This window comes from Hyla sarda, chromosome 6 (genome assembly GCF_029499605.1).
Source record: "Hyla sarda isolate aHylSar1 chromosome 6, aHylSar1.hap1, whole genome shotgun sequence".
Lineage (NCBI taxonomy): Eukaryota > Metazoa > Chordata > Amphibia > Anura > Hylidae > Hyla > Hyla sarda.
In genome coordinates this window covers 156,252,371-156,275,266 of record NC_079194.1, presented here as the reverse complement: position 1 = coordinate 156,275,266, position 22,896 = coordinate 156,252,371, and positions in this window count along the sequence as shown.

Here is a 22,896-nt window from a genome sequence, read left to right as displayed (position 1 = left end):
GTATGTTAAAAAAAAAAATCTTATTTTGCGGAGGTTGAGTGAAAGGAAAAAATGAAATTCTGTAGTTTTTGGGATGTGGAGATGACTGGCGTATAAGATATGATGTAAGAGCAGATGTAAGAGTGCTGCTCTGGAGGCGACTGGACAATAAGACATAACTGCATCTCTGGAAATGACTGGAAAATAGGACATGACCAGAGGCATCTCCAGCATTCATATTTCGGGGGGGCACATGGGAGGCCAGTGACAAAAGTGGGGGGGGGGGGGGGGGGGGGCAATTTTAAAACGTGTGTGTGTTTGTGTATGTGTATATATATATATATTTTTTTTTTTATATATATATATCATTAATAAATACATATATATATGTCTGTGTATGTGTGTATATATATATATATATATATATATATATATATATATGTATATATATAAACACATACTCACACACTGTGCAGAACATGTTTAATTTAAAAATAAATTAATTTTTTTTAATTAAAAATCTTCATACATTCTTGTTGCACAATGATTATTTTTTTCCGTTTTTGCCGTAGATTTTTGGGTAAAATGACTGATGTAACTACAAAGTAGAATTGGTGGCGCAAAAAATAATCCATCATATGGATTTTTAGGCGCAAAATTGAAAGGGTTATGATTTTTAAAAGGTGAGGAAAAAACAAAAGTGCAAACACGGAAAAATGCTATGTCCTTAACGCGTTAAAACTAATAAATCTAGCTAATGATGTATATAACACAGCGGGAGCAGGCACTGTGCGTACACATACGCCTTGTGTCCTTAGGTCTCATTTACATGGACGGATCCTCAGCATATTTTACGCTGCGGATCCCCCGACAATGGACCCTACAATGCTGCCTCTATCTGTGCCTGCTCAAAACGGCAATCCTCCGCTACGAGCAGACACGCTTTCATGTGTATACTCGCACACATCGCGGCTGCTCTCGGCCTAGCTCAGAGAGCAGGAGGAGCGGCCATGATGTGCGCGAGTATACACATCAAAGCGTGTCTGCACGTAGCGGAGGATTGCCGTTATGAGCAGGCACAGATAGAGGCAGCACTGTAGGGTCCATTGTCGTTGAATCTGCAGTGTAAAATACACTGTGGATCCACCCCTGAATGAGCCCTTAGGGTACGTTCACACATACAGGATCTGCTGTATATTTTCTGCAGCTGATTCTGCTACCTATTGAAGCTAATGGGTTGCAAAATCAGCTGCACAAAATATGCAGCAAAAATATGCAGCAGATCCTGTACATGTGAATGTACCCTTAAGGGGTTAATGATAAACTAGCAGTGTGTTCACATGTTGTCCTTCCAGAGGGGTCACTTTCCCTCCTCCAGTGTCCACATGTCACCAACAGGTCACTTTACCAGAACAATTTATGGAAAAATTGCGCCAAAAATTGCGTGGCTTTACCGCGATTTATGAAAAATCACGCAATTTTGCGTTCTGATAATGTGACCTGTGGACACTGAAGGAGGGAAAGTGACCCCACTGGACTGCTACTATACACATGACCCAGCCCCAGGATATACTGCTGATCAGAGGGGAGAGAGGGAGGACATGGGACATCACTCACCTCATATGAAGCTACTCTGTGTTTGGAGGCCTGTCAGCTTTCGGCCCCGTCCTCTCCTGTGCTGGAGGCGGAGCCATCATCAGGTACCTTAATCCCTGCTCTGCCATCTCTGCTAATGATACGCAGACCAGGAGCAGCCAGGGATACCCTCAGCAGCTGCAGCGGGCTCTTTACCCAGCTGGTCAGTCCACCCCTGGCCCCATACTAGTATCGGGACAGCCCTATTTATTTTAAATTGGGGGGGCACAAGGGGGGGGGCCTGATCTAGGGGGGGCCATGGCCCCCTCTGGCCCCCCCTAGCGACGCCACTGGACATGACTGAAGCACTGGAGGTAACTAGAGAATAAGGCTCCTTTCCCACTATAGTTCATTCACTATAGTAAACATCTGTTTTATGTATTGTAAAATCAATCCGTTAATAACATCCTTTTTTTAAACCCTTTCTTGACCTCTCCTACCTGTCACACCTTGCAACACCTGAAGCTCCGCCTCCTACTCCAAGGTAAGGGTATAAAAGAGTGCTACAATGATCTGGCAGAAGTCTGAATTTCAGCATTGAGAGGGAGAGTACTGTTGCTTGGATTGCTTGCTGTCAGACTTTACCATTGCAAATTTCACCAGGTTTCCCACCTACCTTTCCAACAGTTTCGATTTGCTGCTGTGGTGTGCCCAACAAAGAAGAAGATCAAAAGATGATGAGAGACATCACCGCCACCGAAGATATTGGATCCATCCCATCACAGCAGCACGGATGACCCATGGGGTGCACAGTACTTTGTACGTGGAGCTGTGCCAGCACCCTGAGAAGTTTAATGTATGGAGAAAGGCAGGAAGATGATGAGCACCACACAAATCCTGGCACAAGTCCCGGAACCCACAACACTGAACACTTCACACTGGACAGCAGCAATCCTCTAAATGTCCTATGCAGTGGTGCCCGCTGAGAAGCAGGATATGCACAAAGAAGAAAGACGTAGCAGCGGCACTCACTGAGTTGTGCAGGGTTTCTTTATTTGAGGGAGCAGAACAGGAAAGCAAAAGCTGGAGTGATCCACAAGAATAGAGAGACACAGTGCTTCCTGGCGGCTTCTTCCGGCTTCTTTCTTCTTCCCGAAGAAGCCGCCGGGAAACACTGTGTCTATTCTTGTGGATCGCTCCAGCTCCTGCTGTCCTGTTCTTTGCTCCCTCAAATAAAGAATCCCAGTGAGTGCCGCTGCTATGTCTTTCTTGTTTGTGCATACCCTGAGAAGTTTGCAAGCTACCTACGGATGACTGTAGAAATGTTTGATGACCTTCTCCAACGCATCAGTGAAAGGATCTGTCGCCAAGACACCCACCCCCGTAGGGGCATCTCGCCAGAGTATGTATTCAAAATCCAATATTTTTAAATTTTTTTGCAGTGTTCAGGGGTGTGGAAATGTAAAAACTTCTTGTCCACAGGACTAAAACAGAGCAGAATCTACTTGTCCCTCATGATGATCCACTTGTCCTGGCCAATTTTCGCTTTAACACTCTAGTTTTTCCTCCTCACCCTATAATAGCCATAAATAACTACTATAATGATACCTATTTTTCCATAAAATATGCTCCGAAGCAAAAAATAAAAAAAAAATATTGGTGAAGTTAAATTGAAATAGCAAAAGATAATTTTGCTAATTTAGTGTTTTTCTTTTCTACATTATTTACCTTGTCATCAGCTTACATGTTATTTTGATACCTAAGGCCGGCCTGATTACAGCAATAACAGATTTGAATAGTTTCTGTCATTTTTTACTAATTAAAAAAAATTCTGAACTTTTTCCAAATTTTTTTTGAATGACCCCTGTAGCTTTTTTTTTTTTTCCGCATACAATGCGGTATGAGGGCTAATTTTTTTGTGCCATAATCAGTTTTTTGTATCTGTACCATTTTGGTATTGATCTGACTTTTTAGGGTCTATTCACACGTACAGTATTCTGCGCACGTTTGAACTGAATGACTTGAAATCCTGCACATCAAATCTGCGCATCAAATATGGGGAGGAATACTGTATGTATGAATAGACCCTTAATCGCTTTTTTTCTGGGATACTATAAAAAATTGCAATTCTGTGGTTTGGTATTTTTTTTTTACATTTGCGTTATTTACCATACTGGATACATAATGTTTAACATTTTAATAGTTCATACAGTTATGCACCTAGCAATACCAAATATGTTTATTTTTATTATGTTTACATGTTTTTATATAGGAAAAGGGTGATTTGAACTTTTAATATTGAAGGGTTTAATGCGTGTCTTATAAAAACTTTTTTTTTTTTAGGAGAAATCATTAGATTCCTCATGCAGATCAATAGAGTTCTATACAACTCTGCGATCCATTAGAGCCTAGTCCAGCCAGGCTCTATCAATGACAGAGCCACGGACACCAGGGAACAGAGGTAAGCCCACCAGCTACCTCTATAGTGGATTGACCCCACCCCCACAATAGTGCTGCAGGGGGACCGATCCACCCCTATTCACATGTCCCTTTAGACGCCACTGTCAGCTTTGACAGTGGCGATCTAAAGGGTTAATAGCCAGCAGCCGGCGATCACCGCATGCTGGCTATTAGCGGTGGCCCCCAGCTACTGAAAACAGCCGGGGGCTACAGAATATGGGTGGTTTCACACCACGTTTTGTACTTACGGTTCCCGTATACGGCTGGGAGGAGGGGGCAGGGCTTAATCACGGCGCCCGCACTCAGCCGTATAGGAGAACCGTATTTAATGCATGTCTATGAGCCGAGTGAACCGCAGCCTCTGGTCGGCTGCATTTTCGGCCGTATGTGGTTTTCTGACCGTAGGCAAAAATGCAGTCGACCACGTTTTTGCCTGTGGTCGGGAAACCGTATACGGCCGAAAACGCAGCCGACCGGAGGCTGCGGTTCACTCCGGTTGGCTCATAGACATACATTAAATACGGTTCCCCTATACGGCTGAGTGCGGGCGCCGCGATTAAGCCCCACCCCCCCCTCCTCCCAGCCGTATACGGGAACCGTAAGTACAAAACGTGGTGTGAAACCACCCTATGGAGCGGGCAGGAGTCCGGAACCGCCCCATACACTCCTGAGCACTGCCGTGCTTGACGGGAGCTTTCAGGTCCAGCCCTACTTGCCGGAAGCAGGGCTAAGGGCCTGAACAATTCACCTGCCCGGCGCTTGGAACTGCATGTCCCGGGCGTTTGGCGATAGGAATTCCACATCCCTGAGTGTTCCTCCAATGTGTTTTGCAAAATACTAAAACCCTTTTTTATTTAAACTGTTAATTTCAGGTTCCTGATATCCGGTGAGAGTTTTTCGTTGCTCCACTTCCAGTTTCGCCTTGGAATTTCCACCATCTCTGGGATTGTCCGGGGACCACCTGCAAGGCCCTTCTAGCAGACTTTATTCACAACCTTCAGAAGAACATTGGCTTGGCATCGCAGAGAAGTTCCAGGAAGTCACACAGTTTCCAAACTGTGTTGGAGCAAACGATGGGAAACAGATCAGGATCCAGAAGCCGGCACACACGGGTTTGAGTATTTTAAGTTCTTCTCCACCATACTTATGGCCGTTGCAGATGCGCAGTACAAATTCATCTCTGTGGACCCCCCCCTATCCTCCTAGCAAAGCATTTTTTCTGTTATATTTCCCCATGTTGTGTAAAGTTTGCTTTCAGGATAGTAGACAGGAGTGGTCACGGAGCGGATAGTACTTTGGGCAGGGGACATGGTCAAGTAAGGGGGCGTGGATGGGGGGGCTGTTTGGGGGAGTAGGGGGCAGCAGAGTCTACTCATAAGCTCCAATGACTCCTTGCGGAAAATACACTGTTTATCAAGGGATAGTTTCTCCAGCATGGGAGCCAGGCTCTGGAGATAAAGTAGAGAGTCTGAAGGGGGACCAGTAGATGGCCCTGCCCCCGCCTGCCATAACTGGCAAATCTCCTCCCTTAAGACTTCCTCTCTATCATCCAATCTCATTAAGCTCTCCTTTGTGAGCTTTATGAGATCTTCAAGGATCCCATACTGTCTCCTACCAGTCCTCAATGGCTGGACCAAATCTCCAAAGGATGCTTCGATCCTCTGGCAACTTGGTAGGGACAATGAGGAAGCTGGTAGGGGAGAAAATTCTTGCCCTTGATCAGCAGTGTCGGGGGCTGTGGCTGGGCCAGGGAGGGGGGTGCCACTTATAGGATCTGAGCCCTCTTCACACTGGAATGTGTTCTGAAAGAAAAAAATGTAATAATAAATAGTTTATTTATAAAAAAGATTTTAAAAGAAAAAAATAATAATAATTGGACTGCAGGTGATAGCACTTTTGTAGGAATCCGAGGAGTGGGCGGTGGATATACAGTGTTTTTGTTGATGCCCTGGATCCACTGGGCCGCCCTCCCTCCTCCCTAAGTCCCGCATGTGCCGGTCCCTGATAGATTTCCAATTCATTTTAATCTGCTCACCTAGAAAGAAAAAATATTATTTATCATAAAAACAAAAAAATGTAAACATTTACATTTTTTTTTACCGACAGTCCATCTTTCATGTGATAACAGGTCCTCCCAGTTATTACAGATGGCACTGTAAATCTCCAAAAAGCCTTTGAGTATTGGCGTGGTGTGGGTTGGACAAATCCCACAGAGGAAGATGAGCCTCGACCATCGCCATTAGGAGATTATCATCTATGATGATCTCCGGCTTGTCCTGCCCTCCTTCAATGTTCGCCTGACAAGGCCAAGCGCCACCTTGAAAATAGAAAGATTCTGTTATTAGTTTTGCAAAAACTGTAGTGTATTCAGTTGTCTACTCAAGCAATCACATTGGCTCTTTATTTTTTTACTTGTTTTCTTAAAGCTTTAAAGAAGCGATGTGATTAGTTGCTATGGGCAACTGACTTCCAAAGTACACTTGAAACAAGTATATCTATTTATTAAATACTCACACGATCATGTCCTCTGCCACAAATCTTGAGGCCTCTTCCTCTTGTTGGCTGAGGCTTTGGACGCTATTTAAAAAAAATTATATACATTTAAATTATGTTATAACAACATGTAGAAAAACTGCTATATAATTGTACAATACATACTGGTTTAGGCTCTTTGGAAGGCCTATCCTGGGAGTCCTGGGAGGCTGACACATGCAGGACACTCTCCTCTGATTCCTCATGTGAAGACATGACATCTTCAGACTGTAAAAGCAAAAAAAAAAAAATTTTTTTTAGAACTTACGGTAATTATGATAATTACTAAAAAAGATAAATACTCACACTTGGGCTTCTGGAACGTGTTCTTGGCTGGGATTCCTCCTCAGAGAAGGTAGAGGTATCTGAATCCACTACGTGCTTCTGAAAAAAAATATTACGTTTAATAAAATGCAAAAAAAAAAAACAGTGTGGCGCAACACGGTCAAAAAATTTCCTGTGCACTTCAATAGCATTTTTTTTTTTAAAATAACGTCAAAATAATCAAATAAAAAATTCCTAAATGTGAAAACTCACATTTGTGTGTGCCTTCTTGGGCTCTTAGTTTTTTTTTTGTGGTAATTTCTTAGGCATTATGTCTATAATAAAAGAAAAAAAAAATTTCTTCACTTTAATTATAGAAAAAAAAAAGCCAGAATTGTGCCACATGGTCCAAAATGATCATGCACACTTCCCTACCATAAGTATTCATGCTCTCATACAAACTGAGGGCAAAAATGCCCATGGCCTGCAATAATGCAAGCACATGGCAGACAGAAAAATGCCCCAGAGTGGCACAACACGGTCCAAAATGATCATGCACACTTCCCTACCAAATGCATTCATGCCCCCATACAAACTGCAGGCAAAAATGCCCGCAGCCACAAGCACATGTTCCCAAATACACTGAAAAAAAACACAAAACATACTGCATAGCAGCCATCCATGTACCCACCTTCAGTCAAAGGTGGAAGAACAGGGACCACTTGAATGCTGCCTCCTGTAGGGTTCAAAATCAAGAACAACATATTCCAATTGCAATTAATTTATTAACACTATTATAGTGGCAAAGTGGTTCAAGACAAATGGTATTTACATAATTTAAGCCAAACAATATTTACGGAGAACAGATCAGATGGGGACAGCTGGTCCTATACCTATCTGTATATCCTGCCTAGCAATACTGTAGGTCCCCTGTCCTGGTGACCTGGGCCTACACCAGAACCTCCTTGTAGACCCTAGGCTAAAGAGGAGATGCACGTCTGATCATCAGTATGATTCAGCAGGAGAATGGCCCCTAAGGTAGGGGGTTATGCATAAATCGCACAGATAAATTACAGAATAACCAAATATGTGGTAGGTACAAAATAAAAAGACCCGTGGAAAATAACCAGGGGTGTAGCACAGTATTCAGATGTCAGACATAGGCAGTTGTCTGTACAGCATAGTTGAAGATATACATATGCACATATGGGTGAAACCACAGCAATCACAATTGCATATATCACATTTTCCTTGCTTCTTGATGCTCTCTTCCAGGTCTTTGCTGGCATGGCTAGATAGTGTTCTAAATGTTTGAATGGTAGCTTGCACATAATACAACAAAAGGATGGGATGTTGCCTTGTGTAATACTGTTAATACAAATCAGGTTCCTCACTATGGTTAGAATCTCACCTTAGTTAGAATGGGAATGCATATCTCACCTCTCACCTCAAAAGGGGTACTCCGCTGGAAAAAAAAAATTATATTACAGATTTGTAAATTACTTCTATTAAAAAATCTTAATCCTTCCAGTACTTATCAGCTGCTGTATGCTCCACAGAAAGTTCTTTTCTTTTTGAATTTCCTTCCTGTCTGACCACTGTGCTCTCTGCTGACACCTCTGTCCATTTTAGGAACTGTCCAGAGTAGGAGCAAATCTCCATAGCAAACCTCTCCTGTTCCTGACATGGACAGAGGGTGCAGAGAGCACTGTGGTCAGCCAGAAAGGAAATTCAAAAAGAAAAGAGCTTCCTCTGTAGTATACAGCAGCTGATAAGTACTGGAAGGGTTAAGAATTTTTAATAGAAATAATTTACAAATCTGTTTAACTTTCTGGCATCAGTTGATTTAAAAAAAAAAATGTTTTCCAGTGGAGTACCCCTTTAAGAGGTAGTGAGGGCAGCAATGAATAGTTCTTCTTCTTTCTGTGGTTCTAAATGTTTGAAGGTGGCAGGCTGTGGTGCTGGGAAAAATATCAATTGGCCAGTGGCCACATGATATTGCCAGGGTTGCTGCACAAATGCGCAGCCATTAGGCCCACACATGTGATTGTGGTTTCACCTGCATGTGCCAGTTGCAAATTAGCACAGTGACACGACCAAGCACTTTAGGGGCATAAAAATCTATTGGGCCATGTTGGTATAGACCTAGAAGTGGAATGTCCGGGAGCAAGAAAGGGTAATACCTTTCTAGATCCTGAGACAACTTTTTAATAGTAAAAACACAGAAAATATCATATTATTTACATATCCCAAATTTTAACATTTTTTTTTTTGTAGGCTACTCTCTTGTTCTTTTTTGTTTACAAAAGGGGGGAGACCTTATAAATATTTATCTTGGGGCCTACAAAGACATAGTAACATAGTTTATACGGTTGAAAAAAGACCAGAGTCCATCTAGTTCAACCTATAACCCTAATGAGTCCCTAATGAGTTGATCCAGAGGAAGGCAAAAAAAAACAGAGGTAAAAATTCCTTCCTGTCATTTTGAATACTTTGGGGGTGCAGTTTTTATAATGGGGTAATTTATGGGGTATTTCTAATATGAAGACCCTTCAAATCCACTTCAAACCTGAACTGGTCCCTGAAAAATATTGAGTTTGAAAATTTTGTGAAAAATTGGAAAATTGCTGCTAAACTTTGAAGCCCTCTGGTGTCTTACAAAAGTAAAAACTCATACATTTTATGATGCAAACATAAAGTAGACATATTGTATATGTGAATCAAAAAAATATTATTTTGAATATCCATTTTCCTTACAAGCAGAGAGCTTCAAAGTTAGAAAAATGCTAAATTTTCATTTTTTTTCATCAAATTTGGGGATTTTTCACCAAGAAAGGATGCACGTTACCAAAAAATTTTACCACTATGTTAAAGTAGAATATGTCACGAAAAAACAATCTCAGAATGATAAGTAAAAGCATTCCAGAGTTATTAATGTTTAAAGTGACAGTGGTCAGAATTGCAAAAAACGGCCGAGTCCTTAAGGTGAAAAGGGCTAAGTCCTTAAGGGGTTAATATTAAGTCTAGTAGGGTGCCCCCTCTGGTCGGGCCCTGTACCATTTGGGACAGATAATTGTCTTTAGCTATAGTCAGAAACCTGTTTCCTTTATGAGATTCACAGGTCTCAGTCTCCCAGTTTAGATCAGGATAGTTAAAGTCCCTCATTATTATCACATCATTCTGATTTGCTGCCATGTTTATTTACTTCAGTAGTTGATCTTCTGCCTCTTCCATTATGTTTGGTGGCTTATAACAAACCCCTACCAGAAATTTTTTATTTTTATCTCCATATATTTCTACCCATGATGACTCCCCATTATCGTTTTCCTCCCATATATCCTCCCCCTTTCCGTTTTGTCCGATCCTTCCTGAATAGACTATAACCCTGTATGTTGGCCGCCCAGTCACAGCTATCGTCCAATCAAGTCTCTGTTTTACCCACTATGTCATAATTTTCTTCAGACATCAACCCCTCCAGTTCCTCTGTTTTATTGGACAGACTTCTGGCATTAGCCATCATGCAATACAATGGTGTATGTTTTTTCTTCCTATGAAGCCTATCCCTATTAATTATTCTATCCCTTCCCTCCGCTCCACCCCAGGTATATTACTAAGTTCCCCCTCTCTATCTACACTATCTTCCCCCTCTACATTGTCGGATCCCTCCCCCCCAGTCCCTAGTTTAAACACTCCTCCACCCTTCCAGCCATCTTCTCCCCAAGCACAGCTGCCCCCTCCCCATTGAGGTGCAGCCCGTCCCTACGGTAGAGTCGGTATCTGATAGCGAAGTCAGCCCAGTTCTCCATGAACCCAAACCCCTCCTTCCTACACCAACTTCTGAGACACTTGTTTACCTCACTAATCTCCCGCTGCCTCTCTGGTGTGGCTCGTGGTATAGGTAATATTTCAGAAAATATTACCTTGGAGGTCCTTGCCTTAAGCTTGTAGCCTAAGTCCCTGAAATCATTTTTAAGGACACTCCACCTACCTCTTACTTTGTCATTGGTGCCAATATGTACCATGACTGCTGGGTCCTCTCCAGCCCCACCCAGCAACCTGTCAACCCGATCCGCGATGTGCCGAACTCTAGCACCAGGAAGACAACACACTGTTCGGCGATCCCAGTCTTTGTGACAGATTGCCCTGTCTGTCCCCCTAATAATAGAATCCCCCCCACCGAGTACCTGTCTGGCCTGCCCTGCACTCCTCCCTCCCTCCTTCCTGGAGCAGACACCCCCCTGGCGGTCAGAGGCAATATCTTGCTGCAGTACTGCTAGCTCTGAAACGGCATCCCCCTCATCTGCCAATCGGGCAAACTTGTTGGGGTGTGCCAGTTCAGGACTAGCCTCCCTGACACTTTTCCCTCTACCCCGTTTTCTACCTGTAACCCAGCTAGCTGCCTGACTGTCTTGCACCTCCGTTCCACTATCCTCCCCCACCTCTACCTCTCTCTTCACAGCCTGGAAGTGAATGCAAAAAGACATTGATGTGGTCGAACATGAATCCAAATCGTTTATGGTTTAAAAACATGTCCGGTTGTATCCGTTTTTAAGAAAGAAAAAAACTTATATGTTTAACGTTTCACTCCATTTTGAATAAAGTTTCACTTGTTTGATTGAAATTCCAAGAAAAAAAAACTTTCAGTGTCAAAAACCGTATGGTGAAAACTGAGTGGAACCGTACGCACATACCATTCTGTACGGTTCCCATTGACTTCCATGTAAAAAAAAAATACATACGGTTTCCATACGGTTTTTAACCTGGACCAAAAACCGTGGTAGGCTACGATTTTGGGTAAGGGAAAAAAACGGACACAACCGGATGCATCGTTTGGCATATGGTTTACAATGCAGTCAATGCATACGGTTTTCAATACGGTTCCATATGGTTTTCACATTGAAAACTTATGCAGTATTGCAATAACGCGGTATGAATCCAGCCTTACACTGTTTCTGTAAATTTGAATGATTCATGCTTAGTTGACCAATTGTATTCACCCAAAGTAACCTCATAAAGACTTCTAAACTTTCCTTTCTGCGAAAGACAATCATATTAGAAAGCACTGCATAAAGTCTGTGCATTAAAAATACATGAAAGCTAATGTGCCATGCTCTAAACGCTATTCCTGGCACACTCCATTAGAGGGAATAGTCTGTGTATATTGCACAGAGAACATTACATTAGAGTATGGTCAGTGTACATGACCCTCACTGCTAGCAAAACACATACCTGCAAAGGTACCAGGGATCATATCATTACATGCATCTATTTGCTGAAATTACTGTTAAAGAGAATCTATAAATCAGTATCACCCACACTAACCTATTGGTATTGGATTGTTATTCAGGTGATACTGATAAAAATGATACTTAATATTCCCAGATCCGTGCTTTGGTCTTGGAAATATTTTTCTAGTAAGCTGTATAAAGGATGTCTGTGTGTAAGTATATCTTATCCTTCAGTCACCTCCAGAGCTGCAGTCGTCTTATCTCCAGTCACCTCCAGAGCTGCAGTCACTATTATGTTGTTACATCATGTCTTTTCCTCCAGTCACCTCCAGAGCTGCGGTCACTATTCTAATCTTACATTCTGTCTTATCCTTTGGTCATCTCCAGAGCTGCAGTCATGTCTTAGGCCCCTTTCACACTATAAAGTTGCTCCGCTAAAAGACCCGTTATAAACTTCCATTAGAAAAGCCTTAAAGGGGTACTCCGGTGGTCAACGTGTTTTTCTGTTTTTGACTTACCCTATTTGTTTTGTTTCCTTTCTATTCTTGTTGTTTAGCCTAATCTATTTCCGTTCTTTGTTGTCTTTTTATCCCCCACTTTGTTTTCCTATCTTTGCTTCTATTTCCTGTTTCTTGCTGTGCTGAAAACTACAAATCCCAGCATGCCACATACTTTGCTGGTTTGGGGCGGCTCCTTTTTTATTTTTTTGTTCCGCCATTTACCCATCCTACTATTTTCCCGGGTCAGCCCCCTTATACACAGCACACTAATATAATCAGCCTTGGTTGGGATACACTGTCATACACACAAAAGGGACTACAACTCCCAGCATGTGTCATTCAGGAGTCTTCAGTCTGTGGTATAACACCAGCATGCTGCCTCTGTAGTCTCCTGGGGGTTGTAGTTCACCACACCTCTGTAGGGCATACTCCTGTGTTTCCCAACCAGGGTGCCTCCAGGTGTTGCAAAACTACAACTCCCAGCATGCCCTGACAGCCTTTGGGCATGCTAGGAGTTGTAGTTTTGCAACAGCTGGAGGCACACTGGTTTGGAAACACTGGTGTAACATGATGTGTATGCTGAATAGGCTAGAACAGTGTCTCCCAACCAGTGTGCCTCCAACTGTTGCAAATCTACAACTCCCAGCATGCCCAAAGTCTGTCAGGGCATGCTGGGAGTTGTAGTTTTGCAACAGCTGGAGGCACACTGGTTTGTAAACACTAGCATACACACACACACACACACACACACAACAGGGACTACAACTCCGAGCATGTGTCATTCAGGAGTCCCCCCCCCCCCCCTCACCCTTCACATATAGAGATCATCCCCAGTATGAGATTTATTCCCCTGCAGTCCATACAGCCCCTGCACCTTCTCATCCTCCCCTTCAGATAACACTTATCTTCTGACATGCCCCCCAAAAACAATTTTAGAAAAATTCACTCTCCAAAATCCCATTGTCGCTCCTTCCCTTCTGAGCCCTCTACTGCACCCGCCGAACACTTTACATAGACATATGAGGTATTTCCTTACTTGAGAGAAATTGGGTTACAAATTTTGGGGAGATTTCTCTCCTTTTACCCCTTGTAAAAATTCAAAAACTGGGTCTACAAGAACATGCAAGAGTAAAAAATGCAGATTTTGAATTTTCTCCTTCACTTTCCTGCTATTTCTGTGAAACACCTAAAGGATTAACACACTTTCTGAATGTCATTTTGAATACTTTGAGGGGTGCAGTTTTTATAATGGGGTCATTTGTGGGGTATTTATAATTTGAAGGCCCTTCAAATCCACTTCAAACCTGAACTGGTCCATGAAAAATTCTGATTTAGAAAATTTAGTGAAAAATTAGAAAATTGCTGCTATTCTTTAAAGCCCACTGATGTCTTCCAAAAGTAAAAACATGTCAACTTTATGATGCAAACATAAAGTAGACATATTGTATATGTGAATCAATATATAATTAATTTGGTATGTCTATGTTCCTTACAAGCAGAGAGTTTCAAAGTTCAAAAATTGCTAAATTTTCCAATTTTTCATGAAATCTTTGAATTTTTCACCAAGAAATGATGCAAGTATCGTTGAAATTCTATGTTAAAGTAGAATATGTCACGGAAAAACAATCTCAGAATCAAATTCATAAGTAAAAGTATCCCTGAGTTATTAATGCTTAAAGTGACAGTGGTCAGTTGTGAAAAAAACGCTCTGGTCCTTAAGGTGAAAATGGGCTTGGTCCTTAAGGGGTTAAAGTCTATGGTTGACGGACGTTCGCAAATACACCCGTTAGTGCCCGTTATTATAACGTCTGTAATTTATACTGAGCATGCTCAGTAAAGCCTTCACGCCCCTGAAGTCACATGGGAATGGGGTGTAGTGCTCACATCCCTTGTCACACCCCCTCTCTTCTTCCTGGACCCTGCTGGAGGCGCATTGATGTAACTTGTAGAGACGTTACTAATCTAAGGTAAGGGGAAATATGTTAGGAAAAGCATAGAAAATCCAGAACACTATTATAGTGAGGAAGTGGTTCAAGACAAATGGTATTTACATAATGTAAGCCAAACAATATTTACGGAGAACAGATGGGGACAGCTCGTCCTATCCCTATCTTTATATCCTGCCTAGCGATACTCTAGGTCCCCTGTCCTGGTGACTTGGGCCTATACCGGAACCTCCTAGTAGACCCTAGGCTAAAGAGGGGATGCACATGGTTACCCAGACCATGACTATCGAATCGTCTCACTATTTAATTTATTCTCTATTATGGTACTACTTAATCACCGTTACCAGTAGCTACCACACCGAACTTAGCACTTATCTCTCTTACTGCTAATACCCTCATCTGATTTTTACTACCAGGCCAGTATCATCTCTCCCAGGCCCCCCACTGGGAACTCTGGACCGGACCCAGCCCTTATCTCTGGGACACACATACTAGGTAATCCCTCCATGCTTATCAGGGATCCTCTGTCCTATGAGGGTATCCTACTCTTCATCTCACCTCTATCTCTCTGCCCCCCTCCCTCCCCTCATATCTAACCTCCCACTCATCTTATTTTTATCCAGACCTAGTTGCTCCCGAGTAGGGATTATCATTTACCTAATACCCATCTGTTACCCATGCACAAGGTAATACCACTTTTACACTATGATATCATCCTCCCCCCCCCCCCCCCCCATCTTAACATCTCCATCCTCTTATCTTTATCCAGACCTAGTGGCTCCTGCGTGGGAACTACCATTCATCAAGGATCCATCAGTCACCAGTTTATCAATACACAAGGTAACTCCTGCCCTCTGGTTATTCCCCTCGTATCATATGCCCACTTGTTTTAGAGTCTCGGTGTACTACCTACCTCTATGTTTTATCCTAGATTATGCACCAATAACAGAACTGTCCAGACCTCTGTTTCCTATGTCACACAACAATTGAAGAATACCTATTGTACGCACTCTCTCAAGCTTCTATTCATGTGATGACACATAGCAACCATGTGTAGGGTCTCCAGTGACCCCTCTAAGCATTCCTTATTAACCCCTGAGGAGCTACCTGTAGTGATACAGAGTAGCAAAACGCATTGGATTACAGTGCAAACTGTATATTTCCTTTGCTACCAGAGTACCCAGCATTGCCTAGTCTTCCTACCTAAACCTTCTGGAAGTGGGAAAAGCAATAATGACACTCCTGTCCCCATACCCCGACCTAACAACCTGAACTCGCATTCAGTCCTCATGTGGGGCTGAGCTGTAATGAAGAGATTGTAGTGCCAAAAATAGAAGAGGCGTGGTTTGTGGGAGGGGGTGTGGTTTCAAGGCAGACCGACACATTCACCCAGAGATGCCAAGCTTGTGGGGTAAAGTGGGGCTGAGCTTTATGAAGTATGTTTGTTTGGCGCTGCTGGAGAGGTATTCGGTGCAGCACTGTGGTATTTGTTTTGCCCTGTTGAAAGAGTTATTTTGTATTGCAGTATTTCATGTTCACTTTTTTGCTACATTGTAGTATTTTTTTAGTGCTCCTGGGGGGGTATTTTCTGTAGCACTGTATAATTTGTTTGGGACTGCTGGAAAGGTATTTTGAGCTGCACTGTGGAATTTGTTTGGAGCGGCTGGAGTGATATTTTGTGCCGTACTATGGTATTAGGTGCTGTTAAGGGGTTATATGTGCACCGCATATTGGTTTTTGGTTGGCACTGCAGCAGGTAATATTAGGTGCTCTATGTATGGTGATATTAGGTGCTCTATGGTAGTAATGCTTTCTGGCAAGGCCCCAACTTCCTCATTCTTTTGTATGTTTTTTTTTTTTTTTTAATGAGAAGTGTATCTGGGGGGGGGGGGGGGAGGGGGGGGGGATCTAGATATGTACCTTCCACCCCACTACCACCCACCCTCGGAAACTTAATATGCATAGTGGAGAACATCTCCAACACACACCCCAAAATTATTTCTGCAAACAATTCTTATCTTTTTTCAATGCATATTACAAAATGGTGTGTATATTGCCCTTGACAAAGCAGGTGTAGTTAATGACTGCTGTTCCTGCTAGTGCCAAATGCAAGAAAAGCAGGTAGTTGCATGCCCATGCCCACAGCATGATCTATCTACTGTACAATCACCTGCTTCTTCGTGCTACAAAGACTTGTTTTAGATTAACTTTAACTGAAGAAGACAATAAGTAACATAAAGACAAAAAGAAAAGAATTGTTACCGTTTCAAAAGCCAGCAACAAATACTCTCTGTACCATGTTTAAATGACAATAAGTCCAATACACAGGACGTGACTGTTTTACTTATGAGAATTGATCTGAGGGTTACACATGGGAACCCATATATTCCTGTCAGAAACACATGATGACTGTGGAGGTGGAGCTCGATTTAATTTGCTCTATAAAAAGATTACACAGACTTTTCCTCTATTCTGGATGGTCATGGCTGTGTGAGTGTAAAAAGGTCAATCCATACATTTCCCTGTCTGAAATTCTGAATCATCTCTGGTGATCAATATCTCAGTCTTCATCACAGGCAGGGTTCATGAGCTTGTAAGGAACACAATTAGCTATGGGTTTTATATTCTACATTACAAGGAGTTAGCGCTGGGGAGATAATGTTCGGAAGATGGAAAATTGCAAACAATGACACTCGAGGGCAGAGTTTATACATATATTACAGAAGATGTGCAGCGGTAATCTCACAAGTGCCGATGGCACAGGAGGGCAGGCTGTCACAGAATTAATGAAGCACATGACAGATGGTCCTTGTGGTATGCCAATGCAGCTAAACCCGCAGGTTCCACTTCAAATAGATCGCTCACAGAGATGTCTCGTATGTGAAGGTGACATTGATACGTGTGATATACTGGCCACAGTTTCATTGTAAGATAAGGAGACATTTGCAGTTGACGTGTGAAGTCCAATAAGTTAGTGCCACCCCTATCTGGGGAGAGATGCTTTATTTTCTTGTTTCTCTTCAGGTATGATGCAATCTTTTGAGAAGTTTTTTTTGTAGTTGGCAGGTCTCCGAGGTGACTGGGAGAAGGTTGGGGCAATTTGCAATAAGCTGTTATTGGCAAGAGAACCAATTAATGGGAATGGAATGCCCATTTAACCCATTGTCTGGTACTCACTGAAATCAATAGATATCTATTAATTTCAATGGTTGGCCATAAAATAAAGGCTGACTGAGGGTATACCTTGGGGAGGGTTTTACCCTGGGATTCAGGTGCAGTCGGTATGCTGTGGAATTCAACACAGATTAGCCTTGTTTAACCCCTTAAGGATGCGTACGTCTAAGCATCCTGTTAGTTAAGGACCAAGGACGTACGTGTACATCCGTGCGAATTTCGGTCCCTGACGCGCGTCGGGCGGGGACCGAATGGGGGTGACTGCTGATATCGATCAGCAGTCACCCCGCATAAATGCCCAGGGGGGTCATCAGACCCCCCATGTCGACAATCGCAGAAAATGGCAAGTGAATTCACACTTGCGATTTACTGCGATTCCGGTGATGCGGTGACCCGAAGATACAAGGTGATCGGGGGTGTAGGATGCTCCCCCATTCACCTCCTGTATCTATGGGGAGGTGGCAATTTCGTCACCCCCCCCCCCCCCCCCCCCCGGATCGCTGCTATTGGCTGGACGATCGTCCAGCCAATAGCAGCCGGCAGGGGAGGGGTTAACAGCATCCTCCTGCAGCTCCCGTGGCTGGCTGAGTTCAGTCAGCGATCAGAGCTGCTGGAGGACGCTGGGGACCCCCCCTCTGCCGAGATCGGAGCCCCCTCAGGAGATCAGAAGCCCCCATAGAACAGGGAAAGAATCCAGCCCAGGGAAAGGTTGGGTAAATAAAGTGAAAGTAAAAAAAAAATAATATATATGCCCCCCCCCCCCCGACCCCCTAATAGGTCCCCAAGGGTCCTCTGCAGTTTTTTCAGAGTGACCTGGGCCCTATTAGGGGTTCAGGGCCCTGCGATTTGCCCCCCCCCCTTTTTTTGGGGGGGCCGCAGCAGCTTTTTTTTTTTACCCCATATAACGGTGTGTGATTTTTCATCATACACCGTTATATAATACAGTCACACCAAACACACACTGCACGGAAAACTCGTGTATGGTACAAAAAAAGTTGCAGTCTACTTGGTACAGGTTGCCATGTACAACTCTTTTGTACTGTACCAGAATGCTGGCATCACAGGGACATACCTTCAGTTCCAAGAAGAAGTCCTAAAGGTCCTGATCTTTGGCGACTGGAAAAGAGAAGGCCAGACTTCCCAAGGAACTGAAGTAATAGGTGCCAGGATCGTCCCAGGTCAACACTTTCCAGGTGAAGTCCCCCACACTGGAAAGAAGGGACTAACCCAGAAAAGATGCAGAATGTGTTACAGGAGGGGGATTCGGAAGGACACCACCACTCAATTTGACACTTGCACCGATCATCCGGGCCTCTGCATTAAAAACTGCTTCAGGGAGTATCACACTTCCATGCAGTACGAAATTTTCCCTTTGCATTTTAATTTTCCATAATTTGACCCCAATGTACCAAGTCCAGAGTACATTGCAAATTTCAACCCCATAAAACCACTAAATTGTCTAAAAAACTCTTTTATAAAAAAAAAACCCGATAAGACCTCTGGGGGTATTTTTTCCAAAAATGAGTGTTCCTACTTGCGCTCTGGCCGCGCAAGGCGGCCGCGAGCGCACAGTCTCTTCTCCCGGCGGGGCCGGGATTCGCATTGCGGGACGCGCCAGCATGCGAGTCCCGGCCCGTCGCTTACCTTGCTCCCCTGCTGCCTCCTGCTCTGCATCACAGCACCAGCGCGCGTGTCCCCGTCTCCTAGGGCGCGCGCGCTGGTGCTCTGAGATTTAAAGGGCCAGTACGCCCATAATTGTATGCACCTGTACAGCACATTATAAAGTTGTTGCACCTCCCACACACCCCTGCCGGATCTTCAGTGCCATTTGCCTGAGAGAAAGTGTACCCTATTGCCTGTTTGCCATACCCGTGTACCCAGACCTTTCCGCTACGTTTACTGACTACGAACCTTTGCCGCCTGCCTTGACCTTCTGCTTTGTTGACTACACCTCCGTCTCATCCTCCTGTACCTCGTCTTACCTGTGTGGTCGAGCTGTATTGGGGCAGCGACCTGGGTGTCGCCTGCCGCAGCAAATCCATCCCGCTTTGTGGCGGGCTCTGGTGAAGACCAACGGCACCTTAGACTCCACTCCCTGATACGATCCAAGTCATCTGCCACACAGGTAGAGGATCCACATCTAGCTCCAGACCGCCCGCATCGAGGTGCGTGACAATGGGTCATGGGTCACTGAGTTACTATCATCAGGGACTTTTTTATGTTGCCTCAAATGCGCAGCGCTCTCTCTCCACCTGAGCGGGGTGCACATTTGAGGCAACAGGTTAGGGATGGCCACACACATCACATTCCCAGAATGATGATTCAGAGCATAGGGTTTGGGGTGGGCATATTTTTTTGTTTTGGCTATGCTCTGGGTCATCATTCTGGGAACATAATCTGTTTTATAATTTTATGTCCCACTGTACCTGTATTTTAGTTATTTAGTGTTCCCCAGTTATTTAACCCATGTAATGCCCCTTGAGGGGGGGGTCCCGCTGTTCTGGCTCCATAGGCAGCAATAAAAAAGCTCAAGGACCCTGACTGCCCTCCTGCTCCTCCAAAACCTGGTGTGCACCCTCAGAGCTGCTTACATCAAGATATGAGGTATGTCCTTACTCCAAATAAATGTATCTACAAATTTACGATGACATTTTCTTCTTTTACCACTTGTGAAAATGAAAAATTTTGGGTAACCCCAGCATTTTAGTGTAAAAAAATCTAATTTTTCCTTTTCACATCCCACTTAATGAACATTTATCAAACACCTGTGGGGTGTTAAAGCTCACTGTACCCCTTGTTATGTTCCTTGAGGGGTGTAGTTTCCAAAATAGTATGCCATGTGGTTTTTTGTTTTTTTCTGTTCTGGCACCATAGGGGCTTCCTAAATGCGACATGCCCCCCCATCTCAGCAAAATTTGCAAATGTGACTCCTTCTCTTCTGAGAATTGTAGTGCGCCCGCAGTGCACTTGACGTCCACACATGGGGTATTTCCATACTCAGAAGAGATGGGGTTACAAATTTTGGGGGGCATTTTCTCCTATTACCCCTTGTAAAAAAGTAAAATTTGGGGGAAAACCTGTATTTTAGTGGGAAAAAAATTCATTTACACATCCAACTTTAACGAAAAGTCGTCAAACACCTGTGGGGCGTTAAAGCTCACTGTACCCCTTGTTACGTTCCTTAAGGGGTGTAGTTTCCAAAATAGTATGCCATGTGGGTTTTTTTTTTGCTGTCCTGGCACCATAGGGGCTTCCTAAATGTGACATGCCCCCCAAAAACAATTTCAGAAAAATTTGCTATACAAAATCCAAATGTGTGTTCCTTCTCTTCTGAGCCCTGTAGTGCGCCTGCAGTGCACTTGACGTCCACACATAGTGTATTTCCATACTCAGAAGAGATGGGGTTACAAATTTTGGGGGGCATTTCTCCTATTACCCCTTTTAAAAAAAAATCATTTGGGGGAAAACCAGCATTTTAGTGAAAAAAAAATTCATTTACACATCCAACTTTAACGAAAAGTCATCAAACACCTGTGGGGCGTTAAAGCTCATTGTACCCCTTGTTACGTTCCTTACGGGGTGTAGTTTCCAAAATAGTATGCTATGTGTTTTTTTTTTTTTTTTTTTTTGCAGTCCTGGCACCATAGGGGCTTCCTAAATGTGACATGCCCCCCAAAAACAATTTCAGAAAAATTTGCTTTCCAAAATCCAAATGTGACTCCTTCTCTTCTGAGCCCTGTAGTGCGCCCGCAGTGCACTTGACGTCCACACATGGGGTATTTCCATACTCAGAAGAGATGGGGTTACACATTTTGGGGGGCATTTTCTCCTATTACCCCTTGTAAAAAAGTAAAATGTGGGGGAAAACCAGCATTTTAGTGAAAAAAAAATAATTCATTTACACATCCAACTTTAACGAAAAGTCGTCAAACACTTGTGGGGTGTTTAGGCTCACTGGACCCCTTGTTACTCCTTCTCTTCTGAGCCCTGTAGTGCGCTCGCAGAGCACTTGACGTCCACACAAGGGGTATTTCCATACTCAGAAGAGAAGGGGTTACAAATTTTGGGGGGCATTTTCTCCTATTACCCCTTGTAAAAAAAAGGAAAATTTTGGTAAAAACTAGCATTTTAGTGCAAAAAAAAAAAATTATTTACACATTCAACTTTAACAAAAAGTCGTCAAACACCTGCGGGGTGTGTAGGCTCACTGGACCCCTTGTTACGTTCCTTAAGGGGTGTAGTTTCCAAAATAGTATGCCATGTGGGGAGGTTTTTGCTGTCCTGGCACCATAGGGGCTTCCTAAATGTGACATGCCCCCCAAAAACCATTTCAGAAAAACTCACTCTCCAAAATCCCATTGCTGCTCCTTCCCTTCTGAGCCCTCTAGTGCACCCGCTGAACACTCGACATACACATATGAGGTATTTCCTTACTCGAGAGAAATTGGGTTACAAATTTTGAGACAATTTTTTTCCTTTTACCCCTTGTAAAAATTCAAAAACTGGGTCTACAAGAACATGAGAGTGTAAAAAATTAAGATTTTGAATTTTCTCCTTCACTTTGCACTTACTGAATGTCATTTTGAATACTTTGAGGGGTGCAGTTTTTATAATGGGATCATTTGTGGGGTATTTCTAATATGAAGGCCCTTCAAATCCACTTCAAACCTGAACTGGTCCCTGAAAAATTCTGATTTTGAAAATTTTGTGAAAAATTGGAAAATTGATGCTATACTTTGAAGCCCTCAGATGTCTTCCAAAAGTAAAAACACGTCAACTTCATGATGCAAACATAAAGTAGACATATTGTGTTTGTGAATCAAAATATAATTTATTTGGAATATCTATTTTCTTTACAAGCAGAGAGCTTCAAAGTTAGAAAAATTTTTCCCCAAGAAATGATGCAAGTATTGACAAAATTTTAGCACTAGCATAAAGTAGAATATGTCACAAAAAAACGATCTCGGAATGAGAATGAAAGGTAAAAGCATCCCAGAGTTATTAATGCTTAAAGTGAAAGTGGTCAGATGTGCAAAAAACGCTCTGGTTCTACAGGGAAAAATGGCCTGGTCCTTAATGGGTTAATGGTGCTAATCTACATACAGGCTAACATGCATAGTTTCTGTAGGTGATCCTCATTAACAAGACATTTCTACTTATTTCACAATACAGGTTTCAAATTGCATCAGCCTCATGTGAACAACAACATGGAGTCACATTAGAAAAAATGGGATAACA